We start from the raw sequence: 24,228 nt of genomic DNA, 5'->3' as shown, positions 1-24,228 counted from the left end.
TACTCGCACCATCGCCGTTGGAAAAGGATAGGGGGAGGGGGAGGGGGAGGGGGGTAACCCGCCTTCTTTTACCGCCCCCGCCTCACCAACATCATCGACCGTATTATATACAAACGACACACTGTACACAGCATCTCCATGCGTTGCACTCGAGTGGTAACTATCTTTGTTTCAGGGGTTACGGAATTATAAACTATTTTGAATATTGTGAGGGGGTGAGGAGGGGGAGGAGGAGGAGAGGTGGGTAGAATGGGGGTTGAGAATGGGACAATGACACTTTGTTCTGGTTCGGGGTGACAATGGATTTTTATTTCAGGGAACAAATTTCGTGGGGTTGGTCTTTATTGGATTAATATAAGTTTTGGATTTTTATGGCAGATGGAAGGGGGGAAGGGGGTAATTTGGTATAGTTGGTATAGTGGTAACTATTGAACGTATGATGGGGATTAGGATTTTTGAAAGTATTGATTAGTGGTTACTATGGGATGTGGGGTGGTAGTATGTTGGGGAGTAGTTTTTCATAGTGAATTTAACTATGTGATATAGTAAACGTTAGTATGGGACATGGTGTTGTTTTACTATTTATCGACTCCGATGACATCAACAGTTTTAGTGTACCCTGTGGTAACCGTTACTGTAACATAGTGATGTTACTAATGTAATAGTAGTGGCGTAATGTCACTATGGCATAGCATAGTAGCATAGTAATGGATAGAATGGAAGTATTAGTATAGTGTAGTGATGGATAGGGTTGAAAAAATTCATCGCAAAATTATTCCCGCGTTATATTATTAAAATATAATATAGTAATGCACTATAATACATAGTTATAAGCTAAAATCACCCATAAAATACCCCCCCCCCCTAGAAAAATTCTGTCTGTTCTCCCCTTCACAATAAAAAAAAATAGAAAAAAAATAGAAAAATATTGAAAATAAATTTAAATTTTAAAAATTAATTTTTTTACCGCACCCCATCCCTGATAACCCTCAAGCCTCTGACCTTGTAAATCCCCACAATGTCAAGGTTATCAGAACATGAGTATTAGCGTATGTAAAAGGAGTCCACAACTGTCGCGACAAATCTTCCGGTTCGTGAAGCATTTGCTTCTGTCACTGGGGTCTTTGGCCTACGAAAAATTTTTGTTCCTTCCAAAGAGAAGCGGAAAAGTAAATCCAAGTGAGTACCTCATCGACAGCTGATAAGGTACGATCCTTATCGCTCCCAATATCTCATGATTTATAACGAACAATCCAATTGTTGATCGTTCCCACGAATGGAGAGGAAAAAAAACGTAAATGAAAAATGTAAGAGTAGTTAATATGAAAAGTATGATGAGTGCTCAAAGTGCGTGAAAAAAAAAAAAAAAAGCACCGTTGTGGCCCATATAACAGAGGGGGTCAGAGTAGAAATCTCTTGCGCGTGAGCCTGAAAAGACAGTCGAAGAAAACGTCTAGAGAACTGGACACGTGTGGTTTCATGTTTTCCACAAGAAAAATATCGGAGAAAACTGCTGAAATAGGACTTGAGACTTGAGACTTGGTAACTCATTATCTGTTAATTATGGATGAGAAAAAAAAATTATTTTCGCCAAATATTAATTTATTTTTTGATAATTGTATTTTTTTTGTTTAATTACTCCTGATGGGGACCTAATTAGGTTTAAATTATGATAATCATGAGTATTTTCTATGTGACCTTGAATGAAGTCAATTAATGATTATTTAGTTTTTCGAAATTTCTGATTTTCTTGAGGGAAAAATTTTGACGAATTATTTGATGCTCATAATTATTGCAGGAATTACTCGAAATTATAATTAACATGATCGTGTTTTAGAATAATATAATTGACGTAATTTAAACTGAATTGTTAGGAAATTACTCTATTTCAGACATAGAGGATTGAAAAAATCAATATTTTCGTGAAGTCAATGGATATTTGGCAAAAATAATTTGTTTGTCAGTGGGAGGATGATGAGAATTTTTTTATTCATCTGGTCTAGATGACGGACGAAGAACTATTGATTTCCATCAGGAGCCCCAAATTGCAGAAATTATTAAGTATTGAATTGTCATTAGATATTTTATAGCTTTAAAAATAATCGAGTGTTCATGTGTTGATGATTTATTAAAAAAATGAATTTAAGTTCACTCCCAAATTAAAAATCATTAAACTGCATAATGCTATTTTTTAAAAATGCAAATAACCATTTTAGAGGCAATTTCTAAAGTTCAAAATTGTTATTAATTTCAGTTCTAACAATATTATTAAATTCTCAAGTGTTTCAAAGATAATTTCATGGACTTTTGGCATTCGTTTCCCTTTTTCTTATACCAAAATGAGAATATTTTTCTGAATCAATCCAGATTTGTTTATAAATCCCACAAATACGATTTTCATTTTTTGTTTATATAAGTCCCAATTCTATAAAGAATATTAAATATTATGCAAATATTTATAACTCGATCCGAAGGACCGATTTCCATTCATCAATATCATTTATCCTTCTAATTCAATTAAACAATTTACAACATGACAATCCATAAAATAAAAAAAATATCACCAATACCATCAAAACATCAAATAATCAATTTCCCTCACAGAAAAATATTTCTTTGCAACTCCTCCAAAAACTTTTCAATTCCCTCATCCACTCCCTTCACACCGTCAATTTTTTACCACAATCAATTTTCCAAAATTCTCCCCGCATTTCCCTCCATCCAACCACCACCCCAAACCCTCCAAACCCACCCCAAAACCCCCCAACTAAAAAAACAACCTCACCCACCCCATTTTCCTCCTGAAACAAACAAATTTGACATTTCCAGGAAGTATAACCCTCGAGTCCTCGACACCGCTGGGATCATCGGCCCTGGCTATTTCAGTTATTCCCCGTCTAAGATCTATTTTAAATATATTGTATATGGGGTCTCTCCACAAGGCGGAAGGGTGGCGCGACTCCGTAACGTTAAATAAAGTCAAAAATGAAGATATAAAAAAAGCACAAAGAATGAACAAACCGGGCGGAGGGACCGGGTGGGGTGTCATGGAATCGTAGGGTGGGCGGATGGAAGGGGTTCAGGTGGGGGGGGAGGGGGAGAAAGGGACGATAGATTTATTTATAGTTTCAACTGCGTCTTCAATTTTAGTCTTTAAGATACTTCGGTGGAAAATTTAAGAACGAAGAGGGACGGAGGGGGATGGTGGAGGGTGGCGGAGGGGGGGGGGGGGGGAGAGGAAGGGGAGAATTTCATTTGGCCTCACCTCCTGTTAAAGGAATTTCCTATGATTAGAATGAGTATTTCTATACGTCTTGGCTGTGGTGATCCACTATATGTGTCTGGGACTAAAATAAATACAGTGAAGTTACAAGTCTGGTTGTGCGCTGGCAATACCAAGAGGGATCGGCAGATCGTTCCTCATCGTTGAATTTTTTTTTTCACTCTTCTCCCCCCCTCCCCCCCCCCCCACCAACTCACCTCCCTTCGGCCCCTCATACACGTCAACACTTTATAAAGCGTTAAAAAAAAAATTTTGGTGGGTTATTTGGGGCGAAGGAGTCATGGGGGTGGGCGGGAGGTGGTCAGGGTGGGGTGGGGAAGGGAAGGGGATGGAGGGAAAATTCAAAATTGTTTCAGGTTGACTCTTTCTACTCGTCTTGTTTGGCTTACGAGAAATTTATCAGGAGATAAAGTTGGAAGCGGTGAGGAATGCGTATATGAGCACAACGGCATTTATTCTTACGGTCTCTCTGTTTCATGTGGCTGTTGCCTTCGGTTCTCTCTGTCTTTCTCTCGCCTTCTTCTCCCCCTGTGTCCCCCCCGGGGCCCTGGAGGAGAACAGTTTTTGTGTTGGGTGTATGAAAGTATAGATGGCTCGTCCTTATTTCACAGTGTCGTGCCTCTTCACGGTCACTTACCACTGGCTCAAGCGAGTTTACGAATTATATTTTTGATGATTTTTTTTTTTAGTTCGAAGGGAGAAGGTAATCGGAATTTAAACTGGAGTTTTTTGGGGCATATCAGACTGGGAGATGGATAGCCCGGTAGTTGGGTTTAGATGGGGGGTTTTGGGAGCTGATGGGTTTTAATTTGTTTGCAAAGGTGGGTTGTCAATTGGTACGGAAATATTAGGCTAGGGATTTTTTTATTATGATTTTTAATGAGTTATTTTGCCCCAGTTGGGTGTGAAACGTTTTTTGAGAGGTCAATGGCGGCTTTGGGAGATTATTTGTATGAGAAAATTGTTGGAGGAAAGAAAATGTTGATGGTTTGGTGGGGAATTGGAAAAATTGTGGATTTTATTAATTAATTATCATTATGACACTTTGAGAAGGAAAAAAATGTTATTTTGCCACCAAAAAAGTGTAAATATTTATTAATCAAAGTACGATATCTTTTATGTTGATTTTTAATGAGCCATTTTGCCCCAGTTGGGTTTTAAACTTTTTTTGAGAGGTCAAACCCGGTTTTGAGAGATTATTTGCATAAGGAAATTGTAAAAATGAACAAAAGGCAATTGTTTGGTAAAGAATTTAAAAGACAACAATTTTTTAATTAATCATCATTACAACACTTTTTGAATGAACCATTTTGCCCCAATTGAATTTTAAAATTTTCGATGTCAAGTCGATTTCATTTGATTTACGTTATTTCAATTTCTTCCTTTAAAATTGAATTTGTTTATTTATTCATTCGACAATGGGAGACCCTTCATTTTATCCATTTTTATCCGCATCAGATTTTTGCGGTCATGACCAGCGAAAAAGTCATCTTTTCCACACACCGAGAGGAAAAAAAATTATTCGATAGTAGTGGACATAGCTCATGACATTTACGAGTGTGGAAAAGTCTTTTGAAGTCGTTGGAGGTCTTCAACACGAACCGATTTTTTTTTCTCTTGAGAAAATGCGAAGTGTCCGAAAAGTTACTTTTTAGGACAACCTAATGAAAGAGCACATTTTTGTACAGTTCACCACTAATTTACATTTTTGACATTTGCAGTGGCTTTATGGAGTTAGTATTCAAGGTCTAAATTTGGCTTTCTATTTTGAACCGTTAGGAAATATTTTGAGAATTAGAAAGTCTAGTTTCGGATGAAGATTCATGAACTACGACGTTTATATTAATTATTTATGAGCAATCTTTCTTCGAAATTGTAACAAAGTTTCTGACAATACGAGTTGTCGAGATATTTCGACAATTACTACTATTCATTGAAGTAATTTCAACAATAATTTTATTCAAAGGTTAATAAATTCATATCTTTCATCATCTCAATGAGATAATCAATTTAATTATTAGGAATAAACCATTATACGATTATTAATTGATAAAGTCTTCATTTGAGTGGCGAAAACTTCTGTTCGTGGAAAAAAAATTATCCGGATAGAAACGCGAACTATGTAGTTATAAAATTTATTTTATAAAATTATAAAGTACAGATAAAACATTATTTTTGATGCGCCAAATTTTTCTAGTTATTTAATTCCATTTTTTTAATTTATAACGTTTTATTACAAAATCTTCAACGTTTCAATTACGTTCAACAACGAAAAAAAAATTATTTTACTCTCATTATTTATTAAGATTATTGTTATGGTGCAATTTCTGTAAAAAGTTTATACGCTGTAAGTACATAGTTTTAGAAAACTATATATTTTTCACGGTAACTATTCTTAGCTCCGTAAATTTATCAACTTTCTGCAATTATTTCTCGAAACAAAACAGTCGATCGCTTCAATTTCTTTTCCTCCATTCACTGAACGTTTTCCCCTCAAAAAAATTTGGATTTGAAAAACTATCGAGCCCTTAATTTTCAAAAAACCATAATCCCTCACGCTCCCCCCAACCTCGGGCCCAATTCCTCAAATTCCCAAAAAATCAATTTAAATTTCAACCCCACAATCGCAGCCCGAAACCGGTCATTTCACCTCTAAATTTTCCAATTTTCCCCCGTAAAAAATTTTCCAAAAACTATCTCACAAACCTTCCCCCACTACCACCCTTAAAATACAATAATGATAATTGATTTCTTTGGTATTACATCCTGCCTTTTACCCCTCCCCCAAACCATAATTTATTCCATTTCAAAAACGAATAACCACCCCCCGAAAAAAATCCTCTTAATAAAAACAATGAAAAACAAATAAAAAACAATCCAATAAATCCAAAAAAGTTGCATTCGAAGAATTTTATTGACAAGCTTGCGTTAGGTGCAGTGCACTCACCCCCCTCCCGTTGCATTGACTCAGTCGTGCTTTTCCCCTCCCCTCGATTTTTTTTTCCACCCTGAGTAATTCTCTCGCACTTGCGCGAGCCCCAAATACCCCCTCCACCCCCATTCTCAACTCTAACCCCGTCATCCCAGTTATATACTTTACCCAAGAGGCTTCCGTCTCGTTTCATGCCTCTCCCCCTCCCCTAACCCCCAACCCACCCCTCTCCCCCCCCTCCACCCCCTCGTCCCACCACTGTACAATATAACCGTGAAGTCGTCCCTCTCTCTCTCTCTCTCAGACGTTCATCCTTCACCCTCGGCTACATATGGCCCCTTCACCCCTCCCTCTTTACTCTTCTACCCTCTTACCTCACTATAAAAAAAAAACCCTAGCGTCGTTTATTCCTCCACTGGTTTTTCTCTACCTCGGAGGGAAGCGCTTTTCCCGTTCCCTTTTCCACGAATCTTTGTCGGTTTTGTTACCCCTAGGGGTAGAGCACTATATACCAACATATATATATTTTTTTTGCTTCGAGAATGGATTATCTCAGTGCAGAGTTGCTTGTTGGTGAATGTATTGACAGCAAAAGCAACCATTTGTATATTAAAGCCTTTTTTGTTCCGGAAATTTACGGGGATGTAAATTGTCTGTTTTGTTTATTAGTTTGAGTTTTAACGAATTTATTTGCGGGGAGAAAAGCGAATGGTGGATATAACTATATAGACGGTATAGACGATAACAATATGGTAAATGATTTTTCCGCTTGACCTTGGAGGTAGTTTTTGCTGTCCAGAATGGTAGAAATTACTTTGGTCTATAGTGACTGACACTATGCGACTATAGTGATGATTACTATTTGGTGTAGGAGTCATGAGGAGTAATCAGGAGGAGTATGGGGTGTTTTAGCGTTGTGGATGTCGCTGGTGGTACTATTCGCATATCTAGGACTTTACTATGGTCGACATAGTGATAACTATTAAAGATATGATTAATGCGGTTATTATATTTATGGGAACTAGTTGATTTACTAGTTTCGATATTTTGTGCAGTCTTGTTTGTCGTTTAGTCTTTATTACTATGTCGTATAGTTGTTTTTCTCATGTGGTGAATTTTAATGGCCAACTATGGGGCCTTTTACTATGTATTATAGTAAACGTTACTATAGCGTATAGTAGGCATTACTATTAACTATTTTCAATTAAGTAATTTTCCGTTATTTGAGGCGAAATTTTTCAGATGAACTCCACTGAATAGAAAAATCTAAAATAAATTCAATTCCAACTTCTAAATTTGTCCTTCGGAAGTGATGGGTAAAATTATCGAATCTTCAAACTTCATTTCCAAAATTAATTTCATCACTCGTTAAATAAAAAAAATTAGTATATCTACAGGAAAGACCTCATAGACTAACACCACTGTCCCCCGAGGAATTCACAAGGTTGAGGATTGTCGCTGGAATGAGTTATTTACATTTCAACAAATAAATAAACATATGAGGAAAATTATTTACGTCTGTGGTTCATTTTTTCACTCCAACTAAAAGTGGAAAAAATTTTTTCCCGCCCCAAAAAATATTTTCTGGTGGAAAAACGGAGGGAAAAAATGCTTCGATTAAAATGCCAACTTTTCAATTCGTCCTTCGAAGGAATAAAATAAAAAATCAAAAATTATCATTCTCGACTCCCCCTCAAAAATTCAGTTACAAAATCCCATTCGTCATTTTGAAGCGAAAAAAAAAGTTATCAAACCGATTTGTCCTCCCACAGTGTGTGACAAGGATGAAAACAAAGATCCCAGGCCTCGGCGATGTCACGGAATCGCATTATAAAAACGTATTTCTGTCATTAAAATTGCAGGTCAAGAACAACGTCCTACCGTATATGTTCCCTCGTCCTGTGTCTCACTTTCCACGACTCTCACACACTCATAACCAGCATAAACCACCTCTCGTCCTCTCCATCTTGCCCTGACGCAACGCTCGAGATTTGCAAATGAGTCGTAAAAAATGAGAGCCGGAGGATTTATCCATTGTGGGCACGTTCTATTCTATTTCAGTTCCTTGAAAAAAATATATTATTAACGAAATCTGGCCTTTCGTTTTATGGAAGAAAAATCTCGAGATACTTCCGCAATAATCGCGGATTTTTGCGTGGGAATGAAAAAAATTCCATTCCATAAAAAGTAGGAAATTCGGAGAAAATAGGAATTTTTTTTAGGATTTTTATGGCAGGTGTTTAATTATCACTAAATTTTCATTCGATTTTTCATAAATTTACAGAGAAAATTTCAAGTATATACATAGCCCGAGAAATTTTATACATATGTAAAGATCCGTGTGTCAAACATATTTTATATATTTAATTAAAATATATTAGTAATTTTTTAGGATGCGATTATACTCTATTTTATTATATTCGATTTTTAATGTTAATATCAATGGAAAATTTATTTTTCCTACTGACGTTCACCTTTCCTCCTCCAACGATTGGCATCAGCCCTTCCTCGACCTCGAAAATGTGAAAATCCCTTCAGAAAACGAGTTCTTAATTAGTACCCTAGGGATTTTTGCGCGCGAAAAAACTCCCTATGCCACTCGCCCTGAAATCATCAAAAAAAAATCACTGTGATAATTAATCTTCAACAACACTGTGTTTTAATAATTAATTAAGTGTGACCCTAACAAAAAAAATTGTCTTTAGTTATTGAAAATTAAATATACTAGCATTAACTTCAAGATCTATTTACAATAAATTATTATACTCACTACACCGTATACATTTGAATAAACTGCAATACATTTCCTGTATCGATCAAAAATCGTTCAAATTTCCAATTGCGTAGATAAATTTGAGGCACTCAAGTCCAACACTTCACTCAGATTACGAGAACGAGCCCAATAAATCAATCACATGATAGAAGCCCAGATTAAACATCAACCCAGCGCACATTTCCAAGTATTTTATTTCTCCTGTACTCGACCCCCACATATTTTGTTTATATCATTCATACGTACAATGACGCCAGACCACTGCGACAAAGAGCCTATGGTTCTGGGAGACGAGAGTCAAGTCTTTATTAGTCCCTCTTTCTTCGACATTTCGTCAGAGATTGCATTCTACTTGATGAAGTGCTCGGGTAAACATATTTTTATGGTGAAACTAATTTATGGTTTAAAAAAACGTTTTCAACGCCGCCAACAATTTCCAACACTGGAGGCATTCTCTCGAATTTGAGATACACTGGGGGAAAAACTATTTTTTTTCATGTCGTGATGAAAGAGTCGTTAATTGATATGTGAAGAGTCACATTGGGTCAGTGGGATTGTTAGGCCTCTATTAAAAAAAAAAATTTTCAATTTTTTTCAACTGATAATTATATATGTTCAGCTTTTGTGAGTTTATAAAAAAATTCTTTTCAATTCTAAGACGACATCATCATCCAAATAATTTATAATTTATTATAAACAATGATATGCCCATTAAGGATAATTGAAATACATTTTGATTATGTTTTAATCATCCGTGGGCCTTAATCCATGATCTCTACACCAAGAAACAAGTCATAGTAGAGATAACTATGCCATAGTGGAGAGAACTATGTGGATATTAACGCGTACAAAAAATTGACTCAAATTTACTAACCATTACTATGATATAGTAGTAGTATAGTAGTACAGTAATATGATATAGTAGTATAGTAGTATTACTATGCCATGATAATGTTTCATGTAATATAGTAACATTACTACACGATTACTTCCTTAGTATCTACTACTATTACATTACTAGCATTACTATGTCATAGTAACGATTACTATACGTCGTAGTGAACGTTACTATAGGACATAGTAAGAATCGATGTCAATCCACTCGGTAGACATAGTAAAAAATACAATTTCGCATGGTGACGTTTACTATGATAAATAGTAAAGCACCCATAGTTGACCGATGGGACATAGTAATAAATCCTATATGACATAGTGAACGATAAACAAGGCTTTAAAAAAGGAGTGCAATAGTACAGCGACTAGATCTCATAAATATTATAATCATCACCATATCTTTAATAGTTACCACTATATGGAGTATAGTAAAGGGCCCGATGTGCGAATAGTAGCGTTTACTATATCCGCAATCGTAAAACATCTCATAATAATTCGTCGCGATTGCTTTAGCGAATAGTAATCATTACTATAGTCGCATAGTGTTAGTTACTATGAATCAATGTACCTTTTACTATACCCTTCATTATAGTATTTCCTTTCCTCCTATACTATAAACACTATGGGACGTTTCAGTTGAGAATACGTTCGATGTTTCTTGAGTTTTTTTCCTACAATTTATATTAACAAATTGTTCTATTAAATTCAACAATTACGCGATAATTATTATCCCACAAGATGTTAGTCTCTGCATCATTTTGAATATTCTACCCTCACTCGAGGAATGTGAGAAAAAACAAACACAAACCCCTATAAAAAATGTTTTATTCATCAATTAAAAGAGCATTTAAGAGATTGAATCAATTATGGTTTTTTACTGAGATTAACCGATGTTAGATAGTGCAGATTAAACGTTTCGTACTTTTCATTTTCACAGCACGCAATCCTCTTCTCGCGGCTCCCATTGTCCAGGGGGGAGGGGGGGGTTCGTGAGAATAGCGAATCGTTTCGATGAAAAAGATAGTGTTGCTGTTCTGTTATGTTCTGGAAATCGCGGGAGCGAGTAACAATCCACCAACGGCTACCGGTCTTTTACGTAAATTGTCCATCGAATGGTATTAACCACCGGATAAAAATCGAGGGAACGATTTGTGACTTGACTTCAAATTTTTCGAAGTTGTGACGTCATTATTTATTTTAACAAAAATTTTGGAGTACCTCGAGCAAAAAAATGTAACACCCAAAATGTTTGGTGACATTTTTTGGTTCCAAATCGTCAATTCCATCAATTTTTTCAGGAAAAATCTTACAGTAAAGTGAAATAGAAAATTAAAAAAATTTTTTTTTTGGGAAAATTGATTTCTGTTGGTTCCCTAATTTTTCCAGCATCACAGGTATTAATCACTTGAATATTAATGAACAAATTTTTTAAATGAATGACCAGCAGTGCCTCGTAGTGACTGAATTTTGAATTCTGCAAGAGACTGACGTCATTACCCCCTCGAAAAATCTTTTTGAGGACTTCCACGTCGTCAATTTCATCAGTTTCTCCACCGAAAAAAATCTCCAGCAAAACAAAACAACAAATTAAAAAAATTATTTTCTAGCAAATCAATTTCGATCACTTCCCTCACTTTTCCACAACTAAAAATATTAATCGCTTCAACATTCATAAATAAAAAATAACCAACGACCACCAGCGCCTCCCAGCACCTCAACTTCGAATCCTGCGAGCTACTGACGTCATTGACAACCTCCCAAATCCTCCCAAAAAATTCTAAAACCGAAAAAGCTCCCATCTGAACCTTTTTTCATTTCCAACCCGTCAATTTCATCAATTTTTTCGCGGAAAAAACACCAGAGAATATCCTTATGACTCGTTCAAGATGAAAAAAAATATAAAAAATTGTTTGTAATAACGAGAGCACGACCTTGACTCGCTTCTCCGGCGTCCTGAGGTGCGTCACGGTTTGAGTATACAACTCGGTGACTTTATCTTTATGGCAAACGACGCAATTGCGACGTTAATACTTGTTGCTGTATGCAACCGATGGTAATACCTCTTGCTGGAACAATCACGTGACACATTGGGTCCAAAACGCATTATGGATACGATAACACGTGCAACGAATTAAACCTTTTTTTTTCCCCGCGTCGATTGGACTTTATCGCTGATAAAATATTGAAAAATTGAATTGTTAAGAAGCCCGTTGTTTGCACTGAGTGAAACTTCGTGTTCGACTGAAATATTTCTTCATGTTTTTGCGTTAAAAATTTTTTTTTTCGGTTCTCACCGCCGAGGAAGTCGAATGAGTGTCAAGGATGGGATTTCGTTGGCATTTTTTTTTCATTCATGACTTTTTTTTTCAGGCAGAGCTGTACGAGAGGTTGTGCTGAACGAGGTGAAATCGCTGGAGTAGTGAAATTCATCTCTACTTTTACATCACCGCGCGGTGAACTGCGCACCAGTAGCGAAATTGTAAACAATCGGTGGAGTATTTGGCCATTACCACTTTCTCATGGTAAGATTTAAATATTTAATGGGTTTTAGGGGAATTTGTTGCAGAGGGGGACGACCCTAGAGAGAAATATTAAATGAAAATTACGGTTTTCCGGAAATTTTCGATAATTTTACGGAACTGCTATGAGATTTTTTTGGAGCGTTTCGTAATTTTTGTCTAAATTTTCTGTGAAAAATTGGGGTACCGTCACGTAATTTCTTTTAGTCAGGTTTGTAATCTGTAAGGGAACTTGAGGTTCGTAATTTTTACGGAATATTTCTCCTCGTGTGTAATATATTTAGAGATGAGCTGCGTGTGAGAGCGAGACTGAACTTGTTCTGGTTTCGTCGAGATAAGTTAACTTATCAGTGAGTCCAGTTTTTCAGAAATAACTGTGAATCTAAGGGAGATAGCGGAATTTTTGTAATGACATTTATTGTAGTACTCCATTAGCTCCACAAAAAAGGTTATAATGAAAAATTTGCTATGTCCCCCGCATTTCGAGATAATCATCGAAAACTAATCAATCGCCAAAAATCACTTATCTCGTTTTACCACTTCGCTATCGAATTATGACTGAAGTTCCTGTGAATCGATATTAATTTTATTCGTCATTTTATATTTTTATACATTTCTTTTTATTTGTTTAAAGTGCTGAAACTCCCAAGTTCCTTTGGGTTATTAACACTATCTTAATTTTACAATTCGTGGAATTTATTTAAATTGAAAATATTAAGTACTTCAAATTTTTAATTCCAAACTTTTAAATATTTATAGTTTCGGCCATTTGAATTTTGTTAATTTAACCATTAACTTCGAACACTCCTGATGGTGTCTTGAACAATGTCATAGCACGTGATCGAAATTTTGCAGATTTTTATATTATCCATTTCCCATTACCCCACCCCCTCCCAACTAATTAAATAAATATTATTCATAAATAGAATAATTCCTAATTTCAGTTAAAATCATCCCACCACAACAAGATCGATACAAGCCTCGCACTTCAATATTTCTTCGAGACCGATACAAGACCCAACAAGATGTCGTCCTGTCCCAACTCGTGTTCACCCCCATAAAAAAATATCAAAAATATTTTTCCCCCAACTCCTCCCGAATTTTTCATGTTGTCCATTCCCTCCCATCAATTTTCCCCTCTTCAAACCCAAAAACAAACGATTGAAATGTTTACCTCCACCAAAGTCTGTTCAAGAATCGATTCCAAAGCGTTTAATCAATATTTTACGAAAGTGAAATATTCCCCAGGCGTCAGTCAAAACGAAATGCAACAGTGGCAACAGGGCAAATTATGCAGGCGTGTCCTACCTGAGATTGGAATGGTCTCGGTGGCTAAATATTTTGGACATTTATGCTTCGAGGAAAGAGGATGAAGCCATCCTCCTCACCCGAGTTTTCAGGCCCCCAAAACAGGCCATTTTTCCCCGATACAACGACAGGTAGAAAATAGCGTGGGATATCCGAGCAGTTCAGTTGAGACTGGCCCAAAGGGGAGAGGTGAGGGACCCAGTATAGATCAGTTCTAGACGTCCCCTAGGCCCTAGCCACCCACGATCCCGACTAAAGTGTATTAAGAACTATATTATCGAGGCATTAGGCGAATCCGGTGAATCCGAGGGAATCGTCGAGATTTTCAATCACCAAAATTCAATAATCGAAAGGATTCACTTGAAAGCAGCGAAAGGTGAGTAATAACTATTACTCCAATAAAAGATATTGACTCTGAAAATACGGTAATAGTATATTTCCATAGAAGTGCGAGAGGGAGTGGTAACGAGGGTAAAGTCGGCGGCCCGAGGTGAGACCGAGGGACAAACCAATATTTTTCGTTTACTGTAAAGCGAAAAATCTTTTTGTTGAGAAGTTTTGAGTTTTCGATAACAAAAGGGCCTTTAGAGACGGATGGAAGTAGCATCAGTGACAAAAATCATTTTTTCCCTGACGTTCCTGGTGATTTTTGTCATATGAAGTACTATAACTAACACGGCGGCATAATAACTACTACTATGCGACTAGCCGCATAGTGATGATCATTTTTCGTTGTAGGGATCATGACGAACTACTATGGAACGCTTTACTATTATGGATACCATGAATGCTACTATTTGCATATGATCGGTTTACTATGCTGGACATAGTAGTAACTATTAGATGTGATAAAGGTTAGCAGATTTATGGGAGGTAATCGATATATTATTTGCAGGTCGTTTTTAAAAGTACTGTTTGTCGCCTACTATATCGTATAGTAATGATTACTATTCTCATATCGGGGACTTTACTATACACGATATAGTGGGGATTATTAAATGTGATAAAGGTGACCATAGTTATGAAAGTTAGTCATTTCTCCGATGCACTTCTGGTATATTTCATCAGTTAACTATGGGACCACTACTATATACCATAGTGGACGTTACCATACGAAATAGTAGTCATCTTTATTCGATAATATCATCAAAAGTCTCACTATCTCTTCTGGTAACGGTCACTATGTCATATAGTTATCATTACTATGTTACTATATAATAATTAGCGGGCATTACTGTTATAGTAATGGTATAAAAGTAGCATAGTAGTCATAGTAATGCTTAATAATCATTACTATAACGTAATAGTGCTTACTAAGTTATAATCATTCTAACTGGACGCGAATGATATAGTTATCGTTACTATAGCTCTTATAGTAATCCAACGAACGCCGGAAATCGCGAAAACAATGATTAATTAATTCTGCACTGGTAAAACTAATTAACTATCACAAACAAATGGATTTTCATTGTAGATTAGGGCCGATGGGGCCCAACAAACGTTTATTCCTTAATAGTTAACAAAGTTATCTTCGATAAATCTTCTTTCCCTTGACATTCGCCATTCAACTGAACCATTCCTTAACTATTAAGAAATATTTTTATGTCCATATTGAAGTCTACCATTCGTTAATAGTTAACAAATTTCCTTCGAACTAAATTAATAGTTCTCAGTGTGAAAAGTCCCATTTTTAAATCCATCCATTCGATCAAATTACGACCAACAAAATTTATTCCAATTTTAATTAAAAATCTTCAATCGAAAATCTGTTTCTCGTAAGACCACGAGCCACAAACTCTCGACAAAAATCTCACAATTTTGGTAATCACCATCTGGCTATCGCCACCCCCCACCCCTCTCCCCACAATCTCAATCGAACAAGATCAGAGTTTAAGATACACCTAAAAAAATCTCCGGAAGGAGCTGTTAAGCTCATTAGTATGGCACGTGCCGTCCAAACGTGCTGTGCGCACGTCACTCGAAGGAGAAAAAAAAATTTTTTTTTCCCCGTTTTTTAACCAACTCTGGCCTTCGCATTCGAAGGTCCGTCAGTCAGATAATTTCCAAACATTTGACGTACCAACAAAGACGAACTCGATGAAAAATAATAACAGCCGAGTGATCCAATGTATCAGCCAAGACGAGAAGTGTAGGCATTGACACATTTACGTTTATGTGCTTTCTCACGTATTTACCTAAACCTGAGTGCCCCAGCTTCATCCAACCATGCACTCAAACACCTGGTGAAAATTCCCCGGGGCTAAGCAGCCGAAAACATTTTTATTTTGTCGTTGAATGGGACAAATCCATGTTCATGAGTGGATATTTACTATTAATACTTCATGTGTGTCTATTTAGGGTGAAAATCTCTAGGAGAATGACAGAATTTCCTGGAACGTCATTAAAAACTTATTTATTTTTTACGGAAATTAAAATTGAAAATTAATATTAAAAGCCTTCTGTTCATGAAAAAATCGCTCAACTGATTTTTTTTATTTAGATAGATTTGTTATTAAATTAAATTCTTAGGAGATAATGATAAAGTCACAAGTCGGTGTTAATTGAATTAATTTAAAATTAATCATTGCTCTCATAAAATATGATTATTTATTATTATTGTTTAACGGAGATGGAAGAGCTTCAGTCCACAGGAAAATCTGTCAAATCAATTTTCAATTTAGTTTGATAAATTTTCTATTAAATCATTTTTTATAACAAATTTTCTCCGAGTAAATAACAAAGTTAAAGCTCTGCATTAATTACCGGTGACTTAAATACATTTCCGCGGTTTTTTCAGTAAAATATCATTTGAAAAATAGTTTATAAAGTTACACAAACGTAAATGATCGGAAAAAGGAAGGAAAAATGAAAAAAATCAGGAAAAATAGTCACAATCTGACCATTTTATTCATTCTACAAAACTTATCAAAAGTTTTCCCGGGGAGTGGGTGATAACGTCACAACTTCCTACACTTAGTAATTGATTCACTACGCGGCGCTACTTCCGCTACATCATAAAAAAAATCAAGTGAGGTTAATAATCGTCGGACTTCATTCATATTTTCTCCATTAACTCTCAAAATTATTCCCAACGATTCTGTAATTAATCTCCCAATACAACTGCTACGTCCGATGAAATTGATAAACCTCAGTCATAACGTGGGTTCAAGGTCACCCGCTTCTTTTCATCTATTAATGATCCACCAATTTTAACACATAAAAAATTAATATCTCCAAAATTTCGATTACCCCCCCATAAAAAAATCAACTAAACGCAAAAAAAAAATTCAAATATTTCCATTTTAAAAAATTACCAAATGCGTCAAAATTCCGGAGAAGAAGTGAGAAAACTCGCCGCCGTTCAACACGACTCCCTCCTCCTCCCCCCTCCCTCCCCCCAATATCCTGAGACCTTTCTCTCGTGTCGTAGCTCCACCCACACACGAGCAAAGGAAATACTCTGAAACGCTCATCGTCACATTTGTTCTGTTCTCTCATCTCCCTCTATCCCATTCCATCATCCACAAGCTTCCAACGGTGTACACAACTGGCCAAAAGATAGAGAAAAATTTGAAGGATCGAACGAGAGAGAGCGAGCGAACGAATGACAGTGCACACCACGAGGGGTGAAGGGCATAGGAGACGGCCGAAGGGGCCGGGGGATGCGACAATCTGGCAACAGTGGCTCGCTATAACCGATATTGTGGCCGTGGATTGAATGGAGGGGAACTAGCTCAGGTCAAACCTCCCCACCCCCGTTAAAACGACAAGCCCCGTCGGGTGGCGTCCTCGTCGACCCCTCGCACCCATAAGGCCCCATCCCTCTGTCTCACTTGAATTTTCACATCCCCACCATTGCCTGTATAACACCAAGTATTCCCTACCCTATCCCATCGGCTCGTCGACAGACCGACTCCCTCTGTCTCTCTCTATCCCCCCCCCCTAACACCCCCCGATCCTCTTTGGCTTCCCCTTTTCCGCCGGCGGCCGGCAGCTTGTTCACGTTCCTCACGCACCTCTCTGTAGTTTTGTCCCCTCGCACCACCTCGTCTACAGTCGTGTGTCGTTGCTGCTGCTGTTACCGCCGCCGCCGCACTACTCCCACCAACACTGGCTCAATGTCGAGTGTCTCACTCGTGGCTGCGGTGCGGTGAATGGGGGGGGGGCGTCTCTCTCTCGCTCGGTGGATGCGCACTGTGGCCGTAGGGTCGTGCGGCGCAGAGGGGGTAGGGGAGCGGGTCGGCCGTGCGGCGTGAGGGGCGGGAGCCGGAGGAGAGGGGAGCGGCTCGGCGGTGTGGAGGGGGGGGGAGAGGGTCGGCGGTGTGGAGGGGGGATGTGTACGACGGAGACGAAGGGTTTGCCTACGACGACAACGAATCGACGGTAGAAGAGGGACAGACACACGCCGCAGGCACCCGGGGGCAATACAACCAGCCGCCCCGTTGGCTTCAACAACCTCTCACCAGACAGTATTACTTTCAACCGTTTAGCGAGCACGCCGGGTCGAGAGGAACGCACGAGAATATTATGATCACCCGGATATTTTAGAGTTTTTTTTTTCTTCCTTGATGGACTTCAGTGCTGATAAGGATTTTTTTTGTCGACAGTTTTGTGAATAATTTTTTGACTCATGACGAATTTTTTATTTTGAGTCGATAACTTGATTTGTGAAGAGGAGTTTTGATGTTTTGAGGTGTTTGGAGAGCTGTACTACCTCGCCATTCAGGAGAGCCTGGTGTTAATTGACAGTTTTGGCTCAATGAGGCCTGTGATTTTGATAGTTTTTTGAAGGATTTTGAGTCGACGTTTCATTCCGAGTGACAGTTTTTCCAGTGGAAAATTGTAGTTTTTCTTTTGTGAATCTTTGATTGGATATTTGTGAGTGGATAGTTCATTGACAAATTGATTTTTTTTTAATTGTGCACGTGATACTCTGGTGACAGGAATTAATTATTCCTATTGGCATATTTTTTTGTGACTGTGTGGTGAGTGATAAGAGGTATCCCCCGAATATTTTGGATTATTTACGGTTGATATTCAACTTTTGTGGTGAAACGAGGAGACAAGTCACGAGGATAAATACCCCAGTAATTTACGTGCCTCAGGTGAGCATTAATCGATTCATATATTTTTAGACAACTTGTGGATTGCAATGTTGGTTAAGTGAGCAGGAATTGTTGGCGGTGGGTAAACCACTTCGTGTTTTGTTGTATGAGAGTGTGACATAACTTGACAGCCGGTTTTTATATTCTCAGAGCGGGGGAAATGAATTTGCAGATCGATCGTTGGTAATTAATTTTTTTAATGGATTTTCGCGAAAAATACGATATTTTCACGATTTTTTAGAAATTTTCCGTTCGTTTTTGGAGGTTAAGTCGGTGGAAATGAGTGAGAAAATCATTTGATGTTGAAATTTTGGTCAAATAATTTTTTTTTTCGGGTTTGAAACTTTAGTTTTAGTCTGTGAACGGGCGGCAAAAATAATTATCAAGACCGAACACTTCTCGTGTTATCAGATGACTCCGACTACATTTTCAAATTGTTGTAATTAATTTTTTTATGCAAAATCCGGCAATTTATTTGCATTCGCGAAAAACTTGAAGATAGAATTCAGTCGTGAAGTGGTCAAACGAGGTGGGTCACTTTTGATTTTAGCCAGTTTTTGATGAATATCTCGGAATCTGAGGGAGATGGCAATATTTTTGTTATTACCTTTTTTGTGGAGCTAATCGAGTACTACAATAAATATACTAACGAAAATTTTGCCATCTCCTTTCCTATTTGAGATATTGTTGAAAAACTCGACTAAGAAGTGACTCAATTTATTTTCAAGCCATTATTAACAACTATCAGCCATTTGTTCATGAATATCTCGAAATCCAGGAGAAATGGCAAAATTTTTATCAGAACCTTTTTTGTGGAGCAAATCAAATACTACAAAAACTCTAATATAAGAAAATCCGCTATCTCCCTCACAATCGAAGATATTTCTCAAAAACAATTCACACAAACTCATTTCACCCCTTCGTCCTGAATTCCAATCCTCAGTCTCCAAAAATCCCTCCAATAAATTTATTTTCGCTCAGCCGAAAATCATAAACTAAACCCTCATGCATAAATCATCTAATTCGACAAACTCCCAGAGTACGCAAAGGTGAAATAAACCAAAGGGTGAATGAACAATGTTTTAAAACAAATTTAATAGCTTTCACAAGTGTCTAAACATGGAAATTCATCACTGAACGATGAATCAACGATACCGCAAAGAGAGAGAGAGGGCCAGGAGGGGCAAAAGGGGGTGGGGGGTTTTACACTCGTGGGTAATGCTCACTTTATGGTTGGTTATGTACAAAACAGTGGAAATGGGTACGATACAGACAGAGACAGACGGATGTAGAAAATACGGTCTCGGTGCGATGCAGCCGGCTAAGTTAGCTTTCACAACGGGTGATTGTTCTTAAGATGTGTCAGAAAGTCACGTATAACCAATTCGTAATCTTCGATTGCCTGGTAGGTCACACAATATGTGATGTTTATCCTTCGATTATTTTTTCAAATTCTCGGCTTCAATAGACTCGACTGAATTTTCCTGGAAAGAAATCTATTCGATTGATGAACGCGCCCTCACTCTTCACCTCTAAAATATTATTATTAACAATATTATTGTTAATATTATTGTTGGATATTGTCTGGCGTGTTGTGCCATCGACGTCAAATATCCGGAGATTTTTTTATTTGTTTATTTGACATTATTTTTTATGGTTTTTTTCACGACATTCGCGCGGTCAACGCTCGACGGTTTTCACTCGAATTTCGATTTTTGTGGTGTTAAAAATTGAAAAAAAAAATATATTGGATAATAAATGAGGAAAAAATACTGGGGAAAAATATAACGTATGAAAATTGAAGGAGAATGGTGCGTAATGTGCGTCCTCGGCGATAACACAAATCGATACGAGGACGGTCGAGAACTGCTTATCGGCTGTTTGGCGGTGAAGCACACCTGTTTTAATTCAACGCAGCGGGTTTATAACCATTTTTAGTTCAGCCTTTTATTCTACAAAAACCCTACATTATCTGTCATGATTTCAATTTTTTTCCTTTTTTTTTAAGAGATTTCCGCGTAGACTCATTGCGGCTGATAAACTCATTCGATTGCATGTGAAAATAGCTGTCAACAGTTTCGTTGATAATTTTTAGTAATTGCCTGGGATAATTAGCTTAGTGAGTGTTAACACGGCCACTTTAATGTTTTTTTAGTGAGGGGGAGGATTGAAATTGTTTGGGTATTGGGGCTGTTATCGGCGGGGGTAATTGACTGGTATCGAACTGTTGATTATTTTTATGCTAATGTCTTTGATTAAATAGCCGCGTTACGGTATTCGATCCAGTTCCCATGGGGATCAATATCGTCGGGCTTTCACTCCGTTGGACTGGGGAAAATAAAGACGTTGGGCCGTTTTTTATGAATTGAGTGGTGAGATCGGGCCGACAAAAAATCACTGCAATTTTATAGATTTTTTAAAAATTCAATAGTAAGGGCAGGGGAATTTTTAATATTTTTTTGTGGAGTTCGGATTTGGAGTGAATTGCAGATGGAATTGTTTGGGATTTTGAAATATTTTTGCAGTTGAAGTTCTCCTAATTGTGGGGAATATTTTGTCATTACTGGAAAAACTGACCGACTGTCAACGTCATGGGGAAAACGGTAAATACTTCCGGCGTTTATGAGGTAAATGACAAAAGGGTCTTGTCTTTGGGTCAGACCTCTCACCCTGGATAAACCGAGGGCTAGGGTACCCTTGAACGGTCTGTCCAGTTAACGACACGGGATTATCACCCCAGTGAGGATTATATCGAGTCTCTTCCTGAATTTATTGTTAAAAACAATAAAGATCGTATCGTAGTGTTGAATATTAGGAGATATTTATTTTCCTCATAATGAAAAATTAGGGAAATTCTTAATTTGTGGATATCATGGAGCGCTGGGAGGGAAATTTTCAGTAGAAAATAATTACACTCGGGATTACTGAGAGATTACGGGGTCGAATGGGAAATTTTACCTGACATTATTAGAATATTTCGGTCACAATTGAGAAAGAAATTCCAGAACGTTAGGAAAAATTCCCTAAAGTTCCGACAACGACACGAAAAAATACGTAATTTTTATTGAAAATTTCTCTCGACGCAAAACGCTGAATTATTTTTTTCCAAAAGTTAGAATTGAGGAGGAAAATTACTCCTATTGATTTATTTATTATTAATAAGGTTAATGCAAAATTCATATAAATTTTTCGTTCCTAAAAAATTGAGGAATAATTTCCTGACAAAGTAATCTTTCTCACTTTGGTATTCTCGGTGAAATTATTTATTTATTCATTTATTTATTTATTTATTTATTTAATAGGATACAACAATAGCTATCGGTTCACTGTCATAGAAATTCAACTCCGTTAAACCGAAAAAAAAATATATTTTCTTGAATGATCCATTTTTCAATGACAATATTTCCCAAAATTTAATTGCAAAATTTAACCCCAGGGAAGAGGGAATAATCCTGCGAATAGTAATATGTACGTTATAAAACCAAACATGACGTGTGTAGTGGCCGACGAGATCGCGAATGAATGAACTAGCAAAAGCTCTCGACGGGGGTGCGAGACAAACCGAGAGGGCGGGAGAGAAAAAGTTTGTTTTTTTCTTTTTTTTCCTGAAACTCCTTTTTCCCTCTCAACCACGTTGAATTTAAAAGCGTCCTTGATACGTCCTTTAATCGAGTCGAGTGTTTTGACGCGGTTGATAGGTCGTTAAAGTGGCCAAACGAAAATCATATTAAACGTATTTACACCGGAGTACGAGTGGGTAATTACAGAGACGGCGAGAAGCAAAAAGTTGCTGAAATTATTTGATTTTGGAACTAATTGACCTGTTGAAGTGCGTGAGGGTGAATATTTCAATTATTGTGAGGTTGTATTGCTCGAAATAATTGTTGGGATGTTTGAGTGAATGAATTTGCAAATTAAAATGTGTGGAAAAATACTAAAGATTTTTTTTTCTCGATTGAAGCTTGGAAATTTTTTATTCATTTTCGCAAATTTTTCTGGTTTCACAAGTTCTTCCGATATAAATGTGCGATTTCTTCTAAAAATAAGGGATCTAGCCCAAAAACTCATAGAACCTTATTTGTAGCCCTTGAAAAGCTCCACAAAAAAGGTCCTCACAGAAATTTTCGTAAATGTATCAGTTTCCAAAATACAATCAAAAGAAAAATATTTGCGTCGATCGAGGTTATGAAACGTTAGGTGGACATGAGTTAGGGAGACTGAGACGCTTCGAGGCCCACGTGACGCGTCTCACGTCTCTTCTAACCTTTACACATCTCATTGGTCCCCAATCGCCCACCTCCAGGCGGTTTATTCCTTATCAATCCCCAAAAAAATTCCATTATTCATTGGATTTGCATTCGCACCGCAAAAAACAGACACATCTCAATTACATTTCCACCAGCAATGAAACTTTCCGCTACGCGAAATTCAAATTTCACGGTGAATTCGTTCCACCACAAGAGAAAGAGGGATGACGCATACGATGAAATAAGGGAGGGGAGCGAGACCTTCGGTGTCAAATGACCCCCTCTTCATGATTCTCAATCCATTACATGTTTTTTTTTTCACTCCATAGTGTCCCAAGGTGAGATGCAATTATATTTTTGTAATTGTATTTGTGGTTATGTAATGAAGACGATCGTGGACTCGTGTCCTCAGTAAAAATCGACCTCGCTTCTCACACGCATTTTTATTTATTTACTTCGGTGATAAATAGTCGCAACTGAAGAAATTACAAACAATTAAAAATTATCCGTTTCGTGTGGAAAACTATACAGTAACGTCGGATAATTTTTATTTAAAAATCTAGGCATTAGTGTGATGGATAATTTTGCAACTAATATTTTTAATTTTGTCGTTAAAAATTTCAAAATTAAATAAGCTCTGAATTTAAATTTCCCGCCTCAGACGACTGAACCAACGACGAATAATCGTGATAGACTTTCCCGGTATCGATAGTCTCGATGTTTGTGTTTTTTATAACCGAAAGGAAAAGTCGTTAGATTTTTTAATTAATTATTAACGTCTCTTTATTGCTATTGAGTACTGAGGCGATCGTAGTGCCTCCTAGTGAGGCAATTGCGAAGCCTAGGAGGTTGTGACGTCATTAATCATTCATGAAATAATTCTAAAAAATGTTTATCCAATCAATTAGACTATAACAATTAATAAAAAGAATTTAATAATAAAAAAAATCGTAGGAAATTCATTTCCGAGCGGTTCTTCATCCAGACAATTTTTTTTTATCCCCCGAGGGAAGGGAAAATATCGCGTGGCAACACCACTATCTCGAGGGTTATGCCTGTCAACTGTCATTCGTCACTTCCCCGTGATCCTGAGCATGCGCAGATACCTCTAGGGGTCCTTACTGATTTTTTTTTTTCACACGAAAATACTCCACGAAAGGGAGAAAC

General features: G+C 37.2%; 1 protein-coding gene and 1 long non-coding RNA gene across 4 annotated transcripts in view; one reads left to right on the top strand and one right to left on the bottom strand.

The window, feature by feature from the left end:
* Window positions 1–11,787, bottom strand: part of LOC135169343 (uncharacterized) — a 33,543-nt gene extending 21,756 nt beyond the window's left edge. The window contains exons 1-3 of one of the 2 annotated variants that reach the window (XR_010300200.1): window positions 8,986–11,787; window positions 8,690–8,819; window positions 8,097–8,279 (exon numbers count right to left, since the gene is read on the bottom strand). This is a non-coding gene — a long non-coding RNA (uncharacterized LOC135169343). The remainder of the gene's footprint in view (window positions 1–8,096; window positions 8,280–8,689; window positions 8,820–8,985) is intronic. The other variant, XR_010300199.1, reaches the window with a different exon arrangement.
* LOC135169341 (zinc finger MIZ domain-containing protein 1) overlaps window positions 1–24,228 on the top strand; it is an 89,889-nt gene that overhangs the window by 51,225 nt on the left and 14,436 nt on the right. Inside the window, exon 2 of one of the 2 annotated variants that reach the window (XM_064134264.1) lies at window positions 12,253–12,404. The gene's annotated coding sequence lies outside the window, so the exon portion shown is untranslated. Of the gene's footprint in view, window positions 1–12,252; window positions 12,405–18,086; window positions 18,815–24,228 lie in introns of those variants that run through there. The other variant, XM_064134263.1, reaches the window with a different exon arrangement.

The sequence above is a fragment of the Diachasmimorpha longicaudata genome, chromosome 14 (assembly GCF_034640455.1).
Source record: "Diachasmimorpha longicaudata isolate KC_UGA_2023 chromosome 14, iyDiaLong2, whole genome shotgun sequence".
In the NCBI taxonomy this organism is placed as follows: domain Eukaryota; kingdom Metazoa; phylum Arthropoda; class Insecta; order Hymenoptera; family Braconidae; genus Diachasmimorpha; species Diachasmimorpha longicaudata.
Note: the sequence above shows the minus strand (reverse complement) of the source record. Positions and strands in the feature narration are given on the sequence as shown.